Raw genomic sequence first — 21,201 nt, 5'->3', positions numbered from 1 at the left:
ATACAAAAACTCAAAATTTATGGGACACAGAAAAAGCAGCACTGAGAGGGAAGTTCATAGCCTTACAGGCATATGTTAAGAAGCTAGAAAAACCGTGGCCGGTTGGCTCAGCGGTAGAGCGTCGGCCTGGCATGCGGGGCACCCGGGTTCGATTCCCGGCCAGGGCACATAGGAGAGGCGCCCATTTGCTTCTCCACCCCCCCTCCCTCCTTCCTCTCTGTCTCTTCCCCTCCCGCAGCCAAGGCTCCATTAAAGCGAGGATGGCCCGGGCGATGGGGATGGCTCCTTGGCCTCTGCCCCAGGCGCTAGAGTGGCTCTGGTCGCGGCAGAGCGACGCCCCGGAGGGGCAGAGCATCGCCCCCTGGTGGGCAGAGCGTCGCCCCTGGTGGGCGTGCCGGGTGGATCCCGGTCAGGCGCATGCGGGAGTCTGTCTGACTGTCTCTCCCCATTTCCAGCTTCAGAAAAATACAAAAAAAAAAAAAGAAAAAGGCTAGAAAAAGCTCAAATAACCCTGCATCTAAAAGAATTAGAAAAAGAACAGCAAGTAAAGCCCAGAGGTAGTAGAAGGAAGGAAATAATAAACATCAGAGCAGAAATAAATGACATAGAGGCTAAAAAAAATACAGAGGATCAATAAAACCAAGAGCTGGTTCTTTAAAAAGGTAAACAAAATCAATAAACCTTTATCCCAGCGGTTCTCAACCTGTGGGTTGCGACCCTGGTGGGGGTCGAACGACCAAAATACAGGGGTCGTGACCCACAGGTTGAGAACTGCTGCTTTAAGTGGACTCACTAAGAAAAAGAGAGAGGACTCAAAATTAGAAATGAGAGTGAAGAAATAACAACTGACACAACAGAAATACAAAGGATTGTAAGAAAATACTATGAAGAACTGTATGCCCAAAAATTAGACAACCTAGGTCAGGGGTAGTTGACCTTTTTATACCTATGCCCACTTTTGTATCTCTGTTAGTAAAATTTTCTAACCACCCACCAGTTCCACAGTAATAGTGATTTATAAAGTAGGGAAGTAACATTACTTTATAAAATTTATAAAGCAGAGTTACAGAAAGTTAAAGCATATAATAATAATTACTTACCAAGTACTTTATATCGGATTTTGCTAAGATTTGCAGAGTAAATCCTGATAAAACAACTTACTATAGTTAAATCTATCTTTTTATTTATACTTTGGTTGCTCCACTATCACCCACCATGAAAGCTGGAACGCCCACTAGTGTGAGGTAGGGACCAGGTTGACTACCACTGATCTAGGTGAAATGGACACATTCCTTGAAACATATAATTTTTCAAAAATCAATCTGGAAGAATCAGAAAACCAAAACAGACCGATTACAACCAATGAAACTGAAAGTTATCAAAAAACTCCCAACAAACAAAAGCCCTGGGCCAGATGGCTTCACAAGTGAATCTACCAAATATTCAAAGAACTAATTCCTATCCTTCTCAAGCTATTTCAAAAAAATTCAAGAGGAAGGAAGACTTCCAAGCTCCTTTTATGAGGCGAGCATAATTCTGGTTCCAAAACCAGGCAAAGACAACACAAAGAAAGAAAATTATAGGCCAATATCCCTGATGAATTTAGATGCTGAAATCCTCAACAAAATATTAGCCAACTGGATCCAGCAATATACGAAAAAAACCATGTAATAATCAACTGAGATTTATTCTGAGGAGGCAAGGCTAGTACAATATTTGCAAATCAATCAATGTGATTCATCACATAAACAAAAGAAAGGACAAAAACCACATAATAATATCAATATGCAAAAAAAGCATTTCATAAAATTCAACATCCATTCATGATCAAAACTCTCAGCAAAGTGGTAATACAGAGAACATACCTCAATATGATAAAGGCCATCTATGACAAAACCACAGCCAACAGCATACTCAATGAGCAAATATTAAAAGCAATCCCCTTAAGGTCAGGAACAAGGCAGGGTTGCGCCCTTTCACCACTCTTATTCAATATAGTTCTGGAAGTCCTAGCCACAGCAATTAGACAAGAAGAAGAAATAAAAGGCATCCAAATTGGAAAAGAAGTAAAACTATTATTATTTGCAGATGATATGATATTGTATATAAGAAACCCTAAAGTCTCAGTCAAAAAACTACTGGACCTGATAAATGAATTCAGCAAGGTGGCAGGATATAAAATTAATACTCAGAAATTAGAGGCATTTTTATACAACAATAAACTGTCAGAGAAATTAAGGTAACAATCTCCTTCACTATTGCAACAAAAAACATTAAGTACCAAGGAGTAAATTTAACCAAGGAGATTAAAGACTTGCACTTGGAAAATTATAAAACATTGATAAAAGAAATCAAGGAAGATACAAACAAGTAGAAGCATATACCGTGTTCATGGATAGGAAGAATAAACATCATTAAAATGTCTATATTACCCAAAGCAATTTATAAATTCAATGCAATACTAATTAAAATACCAATGACATACTTCAAAGATATAGAACACATATTCCTAAAATTTATATGGCACCAATAAAGAACACGAATAGGCTCAGCAATCTTGAAATGGAAGAATAAAGTGGGAGGTATTGGAATCACTTGGAATCACTTCCTGATTCCAAGTTATACTACAAAGCCATTGTACTCAAAACAGCTTGGTACTGGCATAGGAACAGGCATATATAGATCAATGGAACAGAACAGAGAACCCAGAAATAAACCCACGCCTTTATGGTCAACTGATATTTGACAAAGGAGGTAAGAGCATACAATGGAGTAAAGACAGCCTCTTTAACAAATGGTGTTTGGAAAATTGGACAGCTACCTGCAGAAAAATGAAACTAGACCACCAACTTACACCATTCACAAAATTAAACTCAAAATGGATAAAAGACAATATGTCTGATAAGGGGTTAATAACCAAATTTATAAAGAACTTGTTAAACTCAACACCAGGAAGATAAACAATCCAATTAAAAAACGGGCCAAAAATGAATAGACACTTCTCCAAAGAGGACATACATATGGCCAATAGGCAGATGAAAAAATGCTCAACATCACTAATCATTAGAGAAATGCAAATTAAAACCACAATGAGATATCACCTCACACCAGTCAGAATGGTGCTCATCAACAAAACAACACAGAATAAGTGCTGGTGAGGATGTGGAGAAAAGGGGACCCTCCTGCACTGCTGATGGGAATGCAGACTGGTGCAGCCACTGTGGAAAACAGTGTAGAGATTCCTCAAAAAATTAGAAATGGAACTGCCTTTTGACCCAGCTATACCACTGTTAGGAATATACCCCAAGAACACCATAGCACTGTTTCAAAAGGAGAAATGCACCCCCATGTTTATGGCAGCATTGTTCACAATAGTGAAGATCTGGAAACAGCCCAAGAGTCTGTCAGTGGACAAGTAGATTTAAAAGCTATGGTACATATATACATTGGAATACTATAGGGCCATGAGAAAGGAGGAAATCTTACCTTTTGTGACAACATGGATGGACCTGGAAACTATCAGGTTAAGTGAAATAAGCCAGGCAGGAAAAGAAAAATATCATATGACCTCACTCATTTGAGGAAACCAATGAAGAATGTCAACTGAGGAGCAGAATTTAGACAGAGGAGGGATCAAAGGGATCAGAGGAAAAGAGGACAGAGGGATAGTGGATGATAGGATGGGATAAACCTGAAGGGAATGAGGGAGGGCACTGTGGGAAGGGGGCAAGGGTGATGTTGAGGGAATACAGGGGAGTGGGGGATGCAATCAGGGTGACACTAGAATCTATCTAAACACAAATTAAAATTAATAAAAAAAAGTGCACTAGGTGAGAGTTCAGATACAAGTGCCAGGCTTGCTTGGATTTGATCTCTTACGACCACAAGGAAGGAGCAGTAAAGTCTTCTTATCACCTTGTACCAATGGGGCACAGGGGGAAGTAAGAGGAATGTGGTTGAAAAGACCAAAAAATAATCAGTGAAATAACAATCACTGAGATTTTCCTAAAAGTATGATATACAGCAGACTGTTGACCCAGAGTGCTCACATCCACCAAATACTACAACCAAATAGCTCATATTCTGATTAGGCAAAAATCAAAGACAAACAGAACATATTGAAAAAAAAAGCTAGAGGGGAAAACACCTTGGTTACAGTGAAATAAAGATAGAAATTCACCTAACCAGGCATTGGTGCAGTGGATAGAGTGTTGGCCTGGGATGCAGAAGACACAGGTTTGAAATCCTGAGGTTGCTGGCTGTAGCACAGGCTCAACAGCTTGAGCGTGCAATCACTGACATGACCCCATGGGATCACTGGCTTGGCTATAGCCCCCGGATCAATGGCACATATGAGAAAGCAATCAATGAACAACTAAATTGCCACAATGAAGAACTGATGATTCTCATCTCTCTCCCTTCCTGTCTGTCTCTCTCTTGCTAAAAAAAAAAATTTTTTTTAATGCAGTCGAGAGCTTCAAGAGCTTGACTTGATGAATCAGAAAAAAGAATCTATAAACTTGAAGACAAATCATTTACATTTATCTAGCTACAGGAGAAATAAAAGAAGAAATGAAGAATCCTTATGGAATTTATGGAACACCATCAAGAGATATAATATATACATATAAAATCTCAGAAGAGGAAGATAAAATGGGGTAGAAATCTTATTTTAAAAATACCAACTTCCCCCAGGCCCAGTACAGAGCAGTAAGCCCTCTGGAAGAATCACTGCCTAGGGAAGGAGGGTTTGCCAGACCAGAGATGACTGGGAGGCCCCTGAACCATCCTGGTCTGAGCTGTGGGCTGAAGCTCGCAGTTTAGGGTAGCCTGACAGGCAGAGATGGCTTCTTTCTTTAACCAGCCAGACACCTAACTGGCTGGGTCCTACCTCAGCATTGCTTCCCTCTTGTCCCCAAACCTTCCCCTTTTCTTCTGCTCCTGGACTGCTGGTCCCTTCACCTCCACTTCTTTCAATTCTTCCTAGTAACCACTGACCTATTGCCATGGACTGACCAGCACACAGAATGAAAGCTTGTTAATTTTTTTTCTTTATTCATTTTTTTTTAGAGAGGAGAGAGAGAGGGAGAGACAGAGACAGAGAGAGAAGGGGGGAGGAGCTGGAAGCATCAACTCCCATATGTGCCTTGACCAGGCAAGCCCAGGGTTTCGAACCGGCGACCTCAGCATTTCCAGGTCGACGCGTTATCCACTGCGCCACCAAAGGTCGGGCGAAAGCTTGTTAATTTTTTTAAAAGAAATACAAGCTAACCACTTCCAAAATTTTGGGAGAGATATGGACATTCAGGTTCATGAAGCTCAAAGATCCCTAAACAGTTTGAACCCAAAGAAGACTTCACCAAAATCCATGATAATCAAATTATCAAAATTCAAAGACAAAGAGAGAACTTTACAAGTAACAAGAGGAAAGTGACACATCTCATTAAAGGGGACCCCCATTACTGCAGATTTCTCAGCAGAAACCTTGAGGACATGAGAGAGTAGCATGCTATATGCAACCTGATGGAAAAAGAAAGTACCAGTAAAGAATGCTTTAACAGCAAATTTGTTTTCCAGAAATAAAAGTCTTCTGCAAACAAAGGTTGAGGGAGTTCCTCACCACTACATTTCTTGCCTTACAAGATATGAATTCTTTAAAATAAAATAAAAGGACACTAATTAACAACATGAAAACATCTGAAAGTATAAAACTAAGTGGTCAAAGAAACTAAGAGTTGAATTTTTAAAGAGATAAACCAAGTTAACAAATGTTTAACAAAACAAAGAAAATATTCAAACACTGAAAACAAATAGGAGAGAATATCAAAACTCACTTTCTTATCCATTTATAAGATCTGACTTGGGGGAATGAATCAATAATGAATCATCTTTTTGCACATATTCCAAGCTGGTGGCAACCTAGCACAGCTACCTCTGGTTCAATGTGAATGTTATTTTATTCTTTGCCTGAGTGGGATGAGCTAAGGGCAATTCAAATAAAATGTACAATTCTGCACCAGAAAAAGAAAAGGACACAGAAGAGAAGAAATTATAACTGTTACCACAGATTATAAAAGACCATAAGGGACTACTATGAAAAAATATGCCAACAAATTCAATAACCTAAAAGAACCAGATAAATTTTCATAAATATAGAACCTACCAGACTGAATCATGAAAACAGGAAATCCATATAGCCCAATAATGAGTAACAAGGTTGAATCAGTAATCAAAAATCTTCCAACACAGAAAAGCCCAGGACCAGATGGCTTCACTGGTGAATGTTACAGAACATTTAAAGAATTAACACCAAATCCTACTCAAACTTTTGCAAACAATTGGAAGAGAAACCTCTTCCAAACTCATTTTATGACGTTAGCGTCACCCTAATACCAATGCCATATAAGAATGCTGCAAGAAAATTACAGGCCAGTATCTCTGATAAACATAAATTTAAATATCCTCTACAAAATACTAGGAAAATTAACTAAACAGCACATTAAAAGACTTTACAACATAATTATCAGATTTACCCCCAAGACTCAAGATAGTTCAAAATATGCAAATCACTGTTACTAAATTAACAAAACAAAGGATAAAGATATTTATCTCAACAGATGCAGAAAGAACATTTGACAAAATTCAACATTAATGATAATATTCTGAACAAATTTAGTATAGAAAAAATGCACCTCGCCCTGGCTGAATAACTCAGTTGTTAAGAGTGTCATCCCAGAATGCAAAGGTTGCTAGTTCGATCCCCAGTCAGGCCACATACAGTAACAAATAGATGTTTATGTCTCTCTCTCTCCCTCTCTCTTTAAAAGCAATAAATAAATTTTTTAAAAAAGAATGCACCTCAACATAATAAAAGCCACATGTGACAAGGCTACAGCTAACATCATGCTGGATGGTAAAAAGCGACCCCTTCAAGAACCTGGCACCTGTCATCAAATAAGTGAGGAGATGGCAGGACACACCTTCCCCTGGGTAGGGTTTACCAAAGAGCTCAGGTTTGGCTCCATTGTGTCTCAAGAAGGCCTTGGTAGCCTGACCAGGTGGTGGCGCAGTGGATAGAGCGTCGGACTGGGATGCGGAAGGACCCAGGTTCGAGACCCCAAGGTCACCAGCTTGAGCGCGGGCTCATCTGGCTTGAGCAATGAGCTCACCAGCTTAGACCCAAGGTCGCTGGCTCCAGCAGGGGGTTACTCGGTCTGCTGAAGGCCCACGGTCAAGGCACATGTGAGAAAGCAATCAATGAACAACTAAGAAGTCGCAACGTGCAACGAGAAACTGATGATTGATGCTTCTCATCTCTTTCCGTTCTTGTCTGTCTGTCCCTGTCTATCTCTGCCTCTGAAAAAAATTAAAAAAAAAAAAATCACACTTTAAAAAAAAAAAAAAAGTGAAGGCCTTGGTAGTTGTAATGAACTTGTGGATGCTGTTTCCAGCATAATAGGCAGCTGGGTGGAGGGTCACGTGCTCAAGGCCCAGGAGAGCCTTTATTTTCAGCAGAGACCAGTACAGGTGGTAATTACAGTTCTCACGACATATATTTTGGGCTGAGGAGGGCATGTTCATGCATCAGAAGCCTATGGACAACTTAAGGCCATCATGGGTAACTCTCGCAGGCACGACAAGAGGTCACTAAACCTTCTATAGTGAAGAAGACTAAGGACACTAATGAGAAAGCCTGTTGAATGGCAATGTGGACACAGTGTGTACAGCCTTCTGTGGTAAAGATGCCTATTCAAGGTGAGCCAGTTTGCAAGAACAGTACAAATGGGCTCAGGTAAAATTTGTAAACAAGAAATTGGTTGCCTCCAGAACACCAAAACAGCCTACATAAGTGTGTGCTGAGAGGAACAATCATTATTTCCTCACAGTGTCATGGAGGAAGAAGTCCTTGTTCACCAAATAACTTTCAGGAATTGAACCCAGGTGTCAGGGCCTCACATTATGTGCAAGCCAATGGAACTTTGTGCTTTGTGCTGCTTTTCTTCAATAGTTTTATGTTCTGAATGAATGTCAAATGAACACCCTCAGAGGAGGATGTCATTAGTGTCATGTCATACCTGTGCTCCTGCAGCAGGGTGGGTACAGTGCAGATCCTGCCTGCAGGGACTGTGGGTGCTGACAATGGTGCTGAGGTTCCCTGAGGACAATCAGGTAAAAGTGTATCATGTCCCTTTAGAGTTGAAGGCCAACAGCAGCTGAGAAGAGGCTGTTGACACAGGTACTGAGCAGAAAAAAACACAAATTTGTGAAAACAGGATATTTATCAGCTGCTGAGTGGGTGGAGTAAATAATTTCCATAATGTTGGGCATGAAGAAATCAAACTTATTTGATGTGACCACAGCCTCAAGGCTGAAGCAAGCCAGTGTGAGGTGTCATCCATTCTTTCTGGCTTAGCTTCAGACCAAATGGGACAGTTAAAGGAGAAGCATTGGACATAATCACTTCTTCCTGATTACGTTTTTCATAAGTCTGCAATCCTTCCAGGCCCTGGTTACATTAAATTGTGTTATACTAAGTCACTGGGGGTGAGATCCTTGGTGTCCCTTCTTGTGAAGCCAATTTGAAAGTTGCAACAACTTAAAGTAATGTCAGTTTATGACTCATTGGTCCAGAGCCTGCTGTGTATAAAATATTTTAGGATAACGGGTATAAATTCCCACGAGGAATTTATGTATGATTACAGTGCTCATGGTTAGAGTGGAAAAGGCCCATCTGTCCTTATATTAACTCCCCTAGATTACCAGGGTAACATGACTACACTTATTGGAATCCCAGGTATAACTGCAATTTGAGTTCTAGCATTGGCTCCTTGCATGAAGGTTTGTGAATAAGTGTATTAGAGCAGATGGCAAAACTGATGCAGAACCTCTGTTGTGAGGCCCAAAGCCCAAGCACTGCCCTTTAATTTTTTCTTGTATAAACTTCTTTAGTACACTGTGGATTTCTAGTTAGTGAAATTGTAGGTCTTAGTTTAGGTTCTGTTTATTTTTTCTTGTGTTTCCTTTCTCCTGTCCTTCCCTGTTTGTTGAGGGGAGGAGGGCTACATGTACTTCAGCAGAGGGGCCTCTCTACCCTAGTATTTATCACTTTTTTTCTCCAAAGGGCCCCTAACCAGTGCCATCTGGCTTAGGAGCCTCCCCCAAGGCAACTGCTTGTTTTATAGAGTTTAAGGACCTAAACTGAAGGCCTGCTTGAACTAATCCCTTGGCTGTACCACTGTAGGGCTCTGGGTGCTGCTTCCTTGACCCCAAGGGTCAGGATCTGCATTGCAGTAGAGCAGGGGCAGCAGCAGAGAGTACTAAAGGGTCCTGGGGAGCCCTCTTGTACTAGGGGTATGAATTCAGCTGGTCACCTACTAGCTGCATTTCCCCCATCTTCTCTTTTTAAATAACTCCTCTTTTAAAAGCAACCATTAAATGGGCCTCACCAGGGCATGTTGGTGTCAATTCAGCTTCTGCCACAGTTTCACACTAATACACAGGTAAATCCTGGCAAAAATGTCAACCAGGACCACTCTAAGGAGCGTCCGACCCCACACTCCTGTTCCTAAATGCCTAGAAATTCTCGAAACTGCCCACTCTGGTTGGCTGCACATAGAAAGAACTGAGGTTTGGCAAGCTCAGCAATGCCCCCCCTCCCCAAGCAGCACAGCTCACAGCCCAGCTCCCCAGCCCCGGCAGCCACGGTGCCACCACCATCAGGCAGCAGGGCAGGTGAGCAAGACAGAGCAAGAGAAGACACCCACAGTGGTGGTCATGTCGGGACATGCTGCTTACATAGCCAACTGTCATGGTCACCTGCAAGGCAGCACACACACACACACTCGCAGATCTATGAGTCACATAATTGAGGTCTCTGGGGAGAACAGAATGGCCTCTTAAGCTGTTCTGAAATGGTATAAGAGTTAAAAAAGAAAAAAATTGTTCAGATCCACTGAGATCAGTATAGAGACCACTGATACGGAATTTAAGAGTGGATGAGAAGGCCTCTTTCAAAGACTGAAGTCCACTCTGAGTACAGCATGGGCAAGTGGGAATTTATGGCTAGAAAGCAGGGTGGGGTCACTAGATGGAAAATTCCTAAGAGAAAAATCAGAGGTGAGGGGCTTCCTGCTAAACGGATCAAACAGGACGTTTACTGCAGATGGGCCGGGTGATCAGACATCCCCTGATGGTGCAGGAGGAGGAACCTGACCACATATGGAGGCTGTCAGATAGGAGGGTGGGGATTATGAATCACCCAACTTAGCAAGGTTCCTACTAAAATGTTACAAGGAAGTGCAAAGATAGGACTAGGAGAAGGTTCAGGAGCCTGACAAAGTTTGGCCAAGCAAAGAATCCTTGTCCACGGGGGGCCAGGACAAGAGTTCTGCACACAGACAGAACTGTGTGGGGCCTGTGTGGTTGGAATCTGAAGCCAGTGCCAGAGGAGGGACCCTGGCTTTCTCATCAGCCTGTCCAGTGTGGACACAAGGGAAGAGGGAGGGGGAGACCTAAGCTGTCAGCAAATACCAGACAATGCGGAGTCTCACTGCTCATTGTTATATAAACATGGGTAAGAACAACGGGCATTTGCAATGGCTTGTTTTGAAATTAAAAACAAACAAACAAACAAGACGCTAACAGGAGGCTCAAGAAATGATGAAAACTGTATTTGGGGTGGCTGGAGTAACAATACTGGAGGGACCATGATTTGTGGGCAGTGAATCTTCCTACATTAGATTTTTCTACCTTATAGACTTAAGATAAACACAGAAACTTATATACACTATGTTTTATTATCAACTAGTATTTCTTTATAACATTTTTACACAGGAAACCATTCTAAGAATTCCTTTAAATACTAATAATTACAGAGGAGTAAATCATACAAGTGAAACAAAGTAAATCTCTTGCTAAGTAAAAGGAAAAATTACATTCTAGTTTGTCCTCTCCCTTAATCTCACATGGAGGTATTTTCAGAAATACATAGCATATCTTGATAAAATTTGGATTTGGGTTTAGAAGCTTAAACTTAGTAGAATTTGCCTGACCAGGCAGTGGCGCAGTGAATAGAGCAGGGGTCGGGAATGTTTTTGGCTGAGAGAGCCATGAACGCCACATATTTTAAAATGTAATTCCGTGAGAGCCATACACTATGTTTAACACTAAATACAAGTAAATGTGTGCATTTTATGTAAGACCAACACTTTTAAAGTACAATAAGTCTCTAAATTCTTTTTAATAACGTTGTTATGCTGTTGCTAACCAATGATGAATAAAGCACTTCTTACCATTAATGCGACTTCTGGTGCTGCCTGGTTTTGCTGATGGCTTTGTAGTCTGGCTGATACGTGGTGAGGTTAAGCTTCATGCAGACGTTGAGACTTCCATCCGTTAAATGTGTTCGTAGGTTGGTCTTAATGTTCTTTAGATGTGAGAAAGACTGCTCACATGCATACGTAGAGCCAAACATTGTCAGTACAGCAATACTCACATGCTGCCGTGTGTGGTATGTGACGGGAAGCCGGTTCCATGTTTTGACAATCAGCTGGTCCACAGGTTGAAGTTTTTTCATTCCTCCCCACTTGTGTTTGCTCGCCAACTCTGCTTGCTGTCGTGCAAGTCTTTCCAAATCTTCATTCAATGACTTGAACTTATTCACCCACATGTCTGAGGCCTTCAGGTCAGCAGCTTGTAGCTCAAAAATCTCTGACGGAGACACCGGGGATGTAACTCAGGTTGGCACTGTCCACTGCACACTCGTGTGGATGGGTGATGAACTTAAAGAGATGAGTGCACTCACGAAATTCTCCAAAGTGTACTTTGAATGACTGCAGGAGATTAGATGTGAAGCCTGCTAGCTGCTGGAGATCAAGATGTTGAGCAGGGTCACTTGCTGTGCATGCATCTTTAAACTCTCAGTTTTTCAAAGTGTAATAAACGACCTGTTTCAATGTTGGTGATGAAGAGTTTCACCTTGTTTTCAAATGCAAACACTGCTTGTTGAAGGGATAAGACAGTGGGTGGGCCCGTGTTCGGCAATGGACCACACTGGGTAGTGACCAGCTACCAGCACGTAGTCCTCCTTGGCCGCTGCTAGCTGCTTCTTGAGCCAGGACAGCTGTGTACGGGCCATCTTTGGGTCACGAGGCCTCTGTGGCTGCTGGCTGAGGAAGTCATCTGAGTTGCCACACAGTGTCACTGTGTCCAGCATGAAGATGGCTACGGTCACATTGGACCGTGGGATCTTGAAACGCAGACGGTAATAAGGGCTGGGGAAGTTCCTGTGGGGGGAATAGAGATGGTGGGCACCGTGTTGGGCAGAGAGGCCCTAGGGTTCAGCTCAAGCCAATGGGCCCCTCTATCTACCTGAGCAAGGATTGGGGATGGGTGGGGTGCTGGCTCACCAGAGCTTAGAGATCCTGGAGTAGGCGATCTGAGCTGACAGGTTGCCTAGATGGTCATGGTTGCCACCCAGCACGTACCATGGCACGTTGCGGAGGGAGGGGGCAGAGAACACATCTTCAAAGGTCTCCTGCAGCAGACAGAAAGAGCACCTGCACCCCGAGGTCAAGAAGCCACCAGGACAAGAGAGATGCTGAGTGCTCTAGGTCCCCACAAGTGAGTGTCAGTTTCTCTCTGCCTTCTTCAGTCAAAAGGTTGAATAGTTTCTCCACATGTCCCCCACCCCCACTCCAGCTGCACACACCTGGAACCTTTTGTCGTTGGCATCTTGCACACCAGTGAAGTAGAAATTATCCCCCAGTGACAGGATGAAGTCTGTGCCTAAGATTTTTGCAGTTCTGGCAATCTCCTTGGCATTGGCTGTTTCCTGGGCTGTGTAGAATGGAGCATTGGGACTCCTCCCCAGTCACCCACAGCCACAAAGCGCAGAACGAGGGCAGTGCAATCAGCCAGGGGGAGCACCAGTGAGGTTTGCACGAAGAGCAGCACTGTCCTTGTGAACATCTGGGAGGGGAGAGACAAGCGTCTGGGGGCCTGAGGCTGAGGTGTGGGCAGCAGGCTCTTGAGACACCCAGTTGCCCTGCTCTGGCCCAGTGGGAAATCCCAGGGGTGCCCTAGTTCCCAGGACTTCAGGGCAAAGTCGGCTGGGAGGATGAGTGGGTGGGTGGGGTCCAGTCAGGGACCAGGAAGGGTGACCATGCAGGCTCATTCTGCCCTCCCTCATCCTGAACCCAGCACTTACCCTGGTGGAGGCACAAGCCAGTCAGCTGGGTGCTCCAAGAGGCAGGTGAGTTACAGGGCAGAACTGGCAAGGGTCCCCGAGCCTTTATTCTCTGGGGCGGAATTGGATCATTAGTGAGGATGATGCAGTTTCTCCAGGGACTGTTCCAGAAGCCCTCCCCTTGGGTCATGTGAACCTTGGAGTTCCCCAGCCATGGACAATGGACTGGGGGCAGGAAGGGGGTCTGGAGTACAAGTGTAGCCCCACCTACTACACAGCCTCTGTCCCATGAGCTTGTTTGTGTGGTGCCGGGGTGCCGTCATCTGCATGTGCTGGTTGTGCCCCAGCCAGACACGTCGTGTATGTCTGTATTCTCTCAGGACGTGTTTGTTTGCCTGTGTGGGTGTGTCTGAGCTGCTTTCCTTGTGTGGCCAAGCATGCCTATCTAGGTCACATGTCTGCTGTGTGCCTGGTGTCCCCATAGAGCGTACACTGAGCCAGCGAGGCCCATGTGTCTGTGATGTGGGCCTGAGTTCTCCGCTGAAATTGTGTGTGATGGTGACTTGGGTTTCCTTGTTTTGTGCCTGGGTTATGTTGTGTGTCTATACTGTGTCTCTAATGTGAGTTGTACGTATGGTGTGTGTAGTGTGTTTGACAACATCTGAGTAGGTGTCCAAGGGTCACCCCTCCCTCAAACAGCAGGGTCCAGGAAGTCCTGCCCACATCTTCCTCTCCTCCCCACCCCCATTCCTGCAGGAGGAACCCAGGCAGAAGGCAGCTGATGACACTAGCATGTGACCACACACTTTTGACCCTTGCACCGTCAGCAGCAGCCTTTGCACTCTCAAAGTAACCGCAGCCTCTGAGGGTACGTGAGCAGTTGCCTGGGCTCTGGGGCCCCTGCGCGACCTGCCTCTCACCTCCCGGCCTCCCTCTTCCCGCCTGACTAGTCCCCTGCACACTCACGCTGGTCCCTACATTCCATGCCAGGGTGGACAGGGAACCCTATTCAACGCCTAGGTCACCCAGCACGGGCTTGGCCGTCCCTCGTCGCAGCCCCAGTAAAACAGGAAGTGGGTCACGAGAACGGAGGAGACCCCCTCCCATGGGAGGCGGCCATAGCGTCTACCCTCGCAGGGCCGGTCTCACCTGCAGTTGGCGGAGGCCCGGAGTCAGGTCAACCCCTTGGACTGGGGGAGTCGGGCTGCAGAAGTGTGCGGCGCTCGCAGTTGGGCAGACAAGAAAAAATAAATAAAAGGCTTATCCAAATTTGAAAAGAAGTAAAACTATCATTATTTGCAGATGTTATGATATTGTATATAGAAAACCCTAAAGTCACAGTCAAAAAACTACTAGACCTGATAAATGAATTCAGCAAGGTGGCAGGATATAAAATTAATACTCAGAAATCAGAGGCATTTTTATACACTAACAATAAACTGTCAGAAAGAGAAATTAAGGAATCAATCCCCTTTACCACTGCAACCAAAAAAATAAAGTAGCTAGGAATAAATTTAACCAGGGAGATTAAAGACTTGTACTCAGAAAATTATAAAACATTGATAAAAAGAAATCAGGAAAGATACAAACAAGTGGAAGCATATACCATGCTCATAGTTAGGAAGAATAAGCATCATTAAAATGTCTATATTACTGAAAGCAATTTATAAATTCAATGCAATACCGATTAAAATACCAATGACTTACATCAAAGATATAGAACACATATTCCAAAAATTTACATGGAACCAAAAGAGAACACAAATAGCCTCAGCAATCCTGAAAAGGAAGAATAAAGTGGGAGGTATCACACTTTCGGATATCAAGTTATACTGTAAGACCATTGTACTCAAAACAGCCTGGTACTGGCATAAGAACAGGCATATAGATCAATGGAACAGAACTGAGAACCCAGAAATAAACCCACACCTTTATGGACAACTGCTATTTGACAAAGGAGGTAAGAGCATACAATGGAGTAAAGACAGGCTCTTCAACAAATGGTGTTGGGAAAATTGGACAGCTACCTGCAAAAAAATGAAACTAGACCACCAACTTGCACCATTCAGAAAAATCAACTCAAAATGGATAAAAGACTTAAATGTAAGCCGTGAAACCATATGCATCTTAGAAGAAAACATAGGATAAACAAATGGGACTATATCAAACTAAAAAGCTTCTGCACAACTAAAGACAGTAAGAACAGAATAAAAAGACAAACTGCACAATGGGAGAATATATTTGACAATGCATCTGATAAGGGGTTAATAACCAAAATTTATAAAGACCTTGTAAAACTTAATACCAGGAAAACAAACAATCCAATCCAAAAATGGGCAAAAGAAATGAATAAACACTTCTCCAAAGAGGACATACAGATGGCCAATAGGCAGATGAAAAAATGCTCAACATCACTAATCATTAGAGAAATGCAAATTAAAACCACAATGAGATATCACCTCACACCAGTCAGAATGGCGCTCATCAACAAAACAACACAGAATAAGTGCTGGCGAGTATGTGGAGAAAAGAGAACCCTCCTGCACTGCTGGTGGGAATGCAGACTGGTGCAGCCACTGTGGAAAACAGTATGGAGGTTCCCCCCAAAAATTAAAAATTGAACTGCCTTTTGACCGAGCTATACCAGTGTTAGAAATATACCCCAAGAACACCATAGCACTGTTTGAAAAGAAGAAATGCACCCCCATGTTTATGGCAGCATTGTTCACAATAGCGAAGATCTGAAAACAGCCCAAGTGTCCGTCAGAGGACGAGTGGATTAAAAAGCTTTGGTACATATATACTATGGAATACTACTCAGCCATAGAAATGATGACATCGAATCATTTACAACAACATGGATGAACCTTGATAACATTATACTGATCGAAATAAGTAAATCAGAAAAAACTCTGGGGGTGAGGAGAGGGAGGGGGATGGGGGAGGAGAGGGGCACAAAGAAAACCAGTTAGAAGGTGACGAAAGACAATTGGACTTTGGGTGATGGGAATGCAGCATAAGCAAATGGCAAAATAACCTAGAGCTGTTCTCTCTGAACATATGTACCCTGATTTATCAATGTCACACCATTAAAATTAATCAAAAAAAATTTAACCAAGGATGTGAAAGACCTGTAGTTGAAAAATTATACAACACTGATGAAATTGAAGATATAAGTAAATGGAAGCGTATACTGTACCAATAATAGAACAAATTAACATTCTTAAAATGTCTATACTACCCAAAGCAATCTGTAGAATCAATGCAGTTTCTATTATAATACTAATGGTGTATTTCATAGAACTAGAACAATAATAAAAAAATTATGTGGAACCACAAAAAAAAAAGACAGAGAAAGAAAGAAAAGGCAGAGGAGTGAGTGGAAAAGCAGATGGTCGCTTCTCCTGTGTGCTCTGAGAATTGGACCTGGGACATCCACACACCTGCTGACACTCTACCACTGAGCCAACCAGAAGTCTAGCAATATTTTATAAGTACAAAATGACACTGCACTGGGCACTTCTGTATATAGGGTGAAACAGAAACAGACGTCCTTACCCTCATGGAGCTTACAGTTTCTTGGGGGAAAGAGAAAGATTTCCTGATGTGGAAGGAAGGGTGAAAATTTTGAGAAACTGAAAGAAGATAGGTACTCCTAGAGCATAATGGGCGGCATGAGCACTCAGTAGGGTGTACTCACCCGTTCTGTGGTCTGTCCACTGGGCCGCCGCTGCTGTTGCTGTCTGGGGTGTTTGGGCTCAGGTGCTGCTGGTGCCAGCCCACCTCTGTGGCCACCGCGGCCACCGCTGCCCCCGGAGGGCTGCACACACTCGCGTGCCCGCTTGGACCACTTCCAAGACCGCCCCAGCCTCGGCTGCCACTGAGGGCTGGTCTGTGCCGTGGGCAAGTTTGCGCAAGGGTTGGGCCTCCACAGCGTCTGCCACGGCTTCCACCTCTGCAGGTGGGCCTGCACATGCCTGCTCAGACTGCTTCTGGGGCTGCTTCAACCTCCACTGCTGCCGTGGTCGGGTCCGCGTCGCTGGGGGTTGGTGCATCAGCTCAGACAATGCTCAGCAGCGACCACGGCTCCCACCTCCACAGCCAGACCCACACGCGCTCACTCAGACCACCGCCAAGGTCTCCTGGCTTCCGCTGCCACTGAGGGCATGCCCACGCCACCGACAGGTTTGGGCACTGGCCCGGATCTCCGCAGTGGCCGCTGTGTCTTCTACCCTTGCTGGCGGGATCACACGTGCCCACACGGACCCCCTCTGCTGTTGCTCAGGCCTCTGCCCTGTCAAGGACGGGCCCTATGCCGCAGGCAGGACTATGTGCTAGCCCAGACCTTCGCAGCGGCTGCAGCGGTTCCCACCTTCGCAGCTTCGCAGGCCGGCCCACCCTGGCTTGCTCCAACCGCCCTGGCCTCCACAGCTGTGTCCTGGGTTTTACAGCCGCCCCCTGCCGCCTCCAGTCTGCCCGCCCTCTGCAAGCATTCAGCCGCGCCGGTGGGGGGGGGGGGGGGGTACACGGGGTGTTGTTGTGAACCATAACTGGCAGAAAGCCATTGTAGATTTGAGACTAGGCAAAGCGCTGAGTTCTGCCCCCTCCACCTCCATATTGGCTGTGAGGCTGAGTATTGGCACCCACTTCACTTGCTTCCTTGGCTTGCTGGAAGCAATTTACATGCCCTTCCACTGACTCCTTGATTGTTTTAAGAGGTTGGTAGATTTCACTAATGCATCCTGTTTATGCCTTGGGAGAGTTTCTGTTTTAGCCTTGGATGTGTTACTTTGTATCAAGGACTTCCTTGGTTTCCATAGGGCTATATAATAAAGCAAGCTGGGGCTATGGGGCACTCAGATATTGCCATCAGCATTTGAAGAATCCTCCCTGTCCCATTTTTTCTTGATGAAAATAATAATAATAATAAATAAATAGAACAAAAGGATTGTGGGAGCCAGGCAGGGACTCTCTTAGCAGAGACTGCATTTAGAATGAGCAAGGTGACTCAGGGGCAAAGAGGACCACTTTGCCTGGAGACAGAGAGGTGAGCTTACAAAACACTCAGTAACAAGAGCAGAAGGGTAGGCTGGAGCAACACTGAGGAGGGCCTAGGGCACCAAGATTATGATCTGGAATTTTGTTTCCGTATTTGACCAGGGGCAACATGCACAAAACAATGATTTGGGAAGTGTATCTGGCCACCCTATGCTAGGTGGTTAGTAGCAGAGGTCTGAGGTTAGGAGACTCCTGGAGACTTCAGCAGGAGTCCAGCAATGAGGCCGAGAGGCCCAAGCTAGGTCTGTGGCTTGAAAAGTGGAAGAAGAGAGACAAGATATTAAAGCTTTATTCTTCAGTCAGTCTTGCCTGGACACAACTTTGACATTGTCCACACAAGTGACGATTATCTTGGGTTTTATTATCTTGGGTTTTACAGGTGTATAATATTGCTGCTTGTGCAAGGACATGGAGGCCAAAATGACAACCTCATTCAGTTGTGTCTCTGGCTGTTTGTCCACAGACTGTTATTGACTGAAAACAGGTGTGAAACATGCTTCCATCACATTGTGGTGCGCCCAGCCTGCTGCTGTGCCCACGGAGAAGTCATGAACGTAAATCCACTTTCTGAAAGCAGAGGCTAGAGGATAAAAGTGGTTCTTAAAAGTTATTTCTCTAGTATTGATAGAACTTCAATGGATGGTTTCATTTTTAAAAAGGGGGCTTACTGGCCTCGCCAGTTGGCTCAGTGGTAGAGCATAGGCCTGGTGTGCAAGAGTCCCAGGTTCGATTCCCGGCCAGGGCACACAGGAGAAGCGCCTGTCTGCTTCTCCACCCCTCCCCATCTCCTTCCTCTATATATATCCCGTATAGACTCTTCTATAATAACTAGTTTATTCTTCTTAATCCCTTCTCCTTTTTCACTCATCCTCTCAGCTCCCCTCTCATCTGGCAACCATCGAAATGCTTTCTGTGTCTATCAGTTCATTTCTATTCTGCTTGTTTGCTTACTTTGTTTTTTAGATTTACCCATTGATATGTATTGCTACTTTGTTGTTCATATTTTTTATCTTTCTTTTTCTTCTTAAAAAAGACCCTTTAATATTTCATATAATAACGGTGATGAACTCTTAGCTTTTTCTTATCTAGGAAACTCTTTATCTGTCCTTTGATTCTACATTATAGCTTTGCTGAATTGAGTAGTCTTGGTTATACATCCTTGCTTTTCATCACTTTGAATATTTCTTGCCAATACCTTCTGGTTGCAAAGTTTCTGTTGAGAAATCAACTCACAGACTTATGGAAGCTCCCTTGTAGATAATTGCTTTTCTCTTGATGCTTTTAAGATTCTCTGTCTCTAACCTTGTGCATGTTAATTATGTGTCTTGGGGTGGGCTTCCTTAGATTCGTCTTGTTTGGAACTTGCTATGCTTCCTGGACTTGTCTATTTACTTCCACAAGTTATGGGAGTTTTCTGTCATTATTTTTTCAAGTAGGTTTTCAGTTTCTTTCTCTTCTCCTTCCAGCACCCCCATGATGCTAATGTTGGTACACTTGAAGTTGTCCCAGAGACTCCTTACACTATCTTCATTTATTTGGATTATATTTGCTGTTCTGATAGGTTAATTTTGCTTCCTTATATTCCAAATCTCAAATTAGAATCTCAGCTTCATCTACTTTGATTCTCTGTAAGTTATTCTTAATTTCAGTTAGTGTATACTTCATTTCAAAATAGTCCTTTTTATGTTTGAAGTTCTAAGTTCATTGAGCATACTAATGACCAATGTTTTGTACTCTGTATCTAGTAGATTGCTCCTCTCCATTTTGTTTAGTTCTTTTTCTGGAGTTTTGTTCTGAGCTTTGATTAGGAACATGTTTCTTTGTCTCATCATTTTGGCAGCCTCCCTGTTTGTTCCTTTGTATTAGGTAGAGCTGCTACATCTTTCAGGATTGGTAGAGTAGCCTAATGGGGTAGGTATTCTGTAGGGTCCAGATGCAGAGATTCCCTAATCACCCAAGCTGGGCACTTAGGTGCACCTCCCCCCCCCCGTGTGGCTATGTACAGTTTCCTCTTATACAGTGTGTCCAGAAAGTCATGATGCACTTTTGACCGGTCACAGGAAGGCAACAAAAGAAGACAGAAATGTGAAATCTGCACCAAATGAAAGAAAACACTCCCAGTTTCATACCTATTCAATGCAGTTCGATGTGGGCTCACGCACAGATTTTTTAGGGCTCCTTAGGTAGCTATCCCGTATAGCCTCTACAGACTCGTCACTGACTGATGGCCTACCAGAACGGGGTTTCTCCACCAAACTGCCGGTTTCCTTCAACTGCTTATCCCACTGGTTAATGTTATTCCTATGGGGTGGCGCTTTGTTATAAATGAGCCAAGATTCACGTTGCACTTTGGTCACGGATTCAAATTTAGCGAGCCACAGAACACAACACACTGAATTTTCCTCTGTACCATCCACATCTCAACTGGCATGGCTGTGGGCTGCTCCGCTGTATACACGGTGTTACGTCATCATCTGTGCATGAGCACATGTTGCCACATCATCCTACAGAAACTGGAAGGGTTTTCCTTTTATTTGGTGCAGATTTCACATTTCTATCATCTTTTGTTGCTTTCTTGTGACCAGTCAAAAGTGCACCATGACTTTACGGACACACTGTATATAATATCAGCTTCCTCAAGTTAAACAGTAACCTCCTTGTGTCAACAGAGTCACAAAATCCTGAGGAAAACAGCTGTTAACCCCAAATTTAAAGGTAACTTCAATCGTCTAGCTAACATGAGCAGCAAGTCCATCTTAACTGCACATGTACAGGAAACGTTACAAGGGCACTAAAGTGAAAACTAGAGATATTTTCTACATTACACAGAGTACTTGGCTCAAGATACATGCATAATCAAAGAGCCATTGTTAAACAACCTGTCTATGTTCTGTCATGATATCCTCAGCCTTTACAAAATTCCAGATAGCTAATTCATAGAGATGAACCCAGAAGTA

General features: G+C 43.7%; 1 pseudogene; it reads right to left on the bottom strand.

Annotated features, from left to right (window-relative positions):
• Positions 1-11,894: 11,894 nt before the first annotated feature.
• Positions 11,895-13,399, bottom strand: LOC136334238 (tartrate-resistant acid phosphatase type 5-like; annotated as a pseudogene).
• Between the last annotated feature and the right edge of the window lie 7,802 nt (positions 13,400-21,201).

This window comes from Saccopteryx bilineata, chromosome 1, assembly GCF_036850765.1.
Source record: "Saccopteryx bilineata isolate mSacBil1 chromosome 1, mSacBil1_pri_phased_curated, whole genome shotgun sequence".
In the NCBI taxonomy this organism is placed as follows: domain Eukaryota; kingdom Metazoa; phylum Chordata; class Mammalia; order Chiroptera; family Emballonuridae; genus Saccopteryx; species Saccopteryx bilineata.
This window is presented reverse-complemented; position numbering and strand designations above follow the sequence as displayed.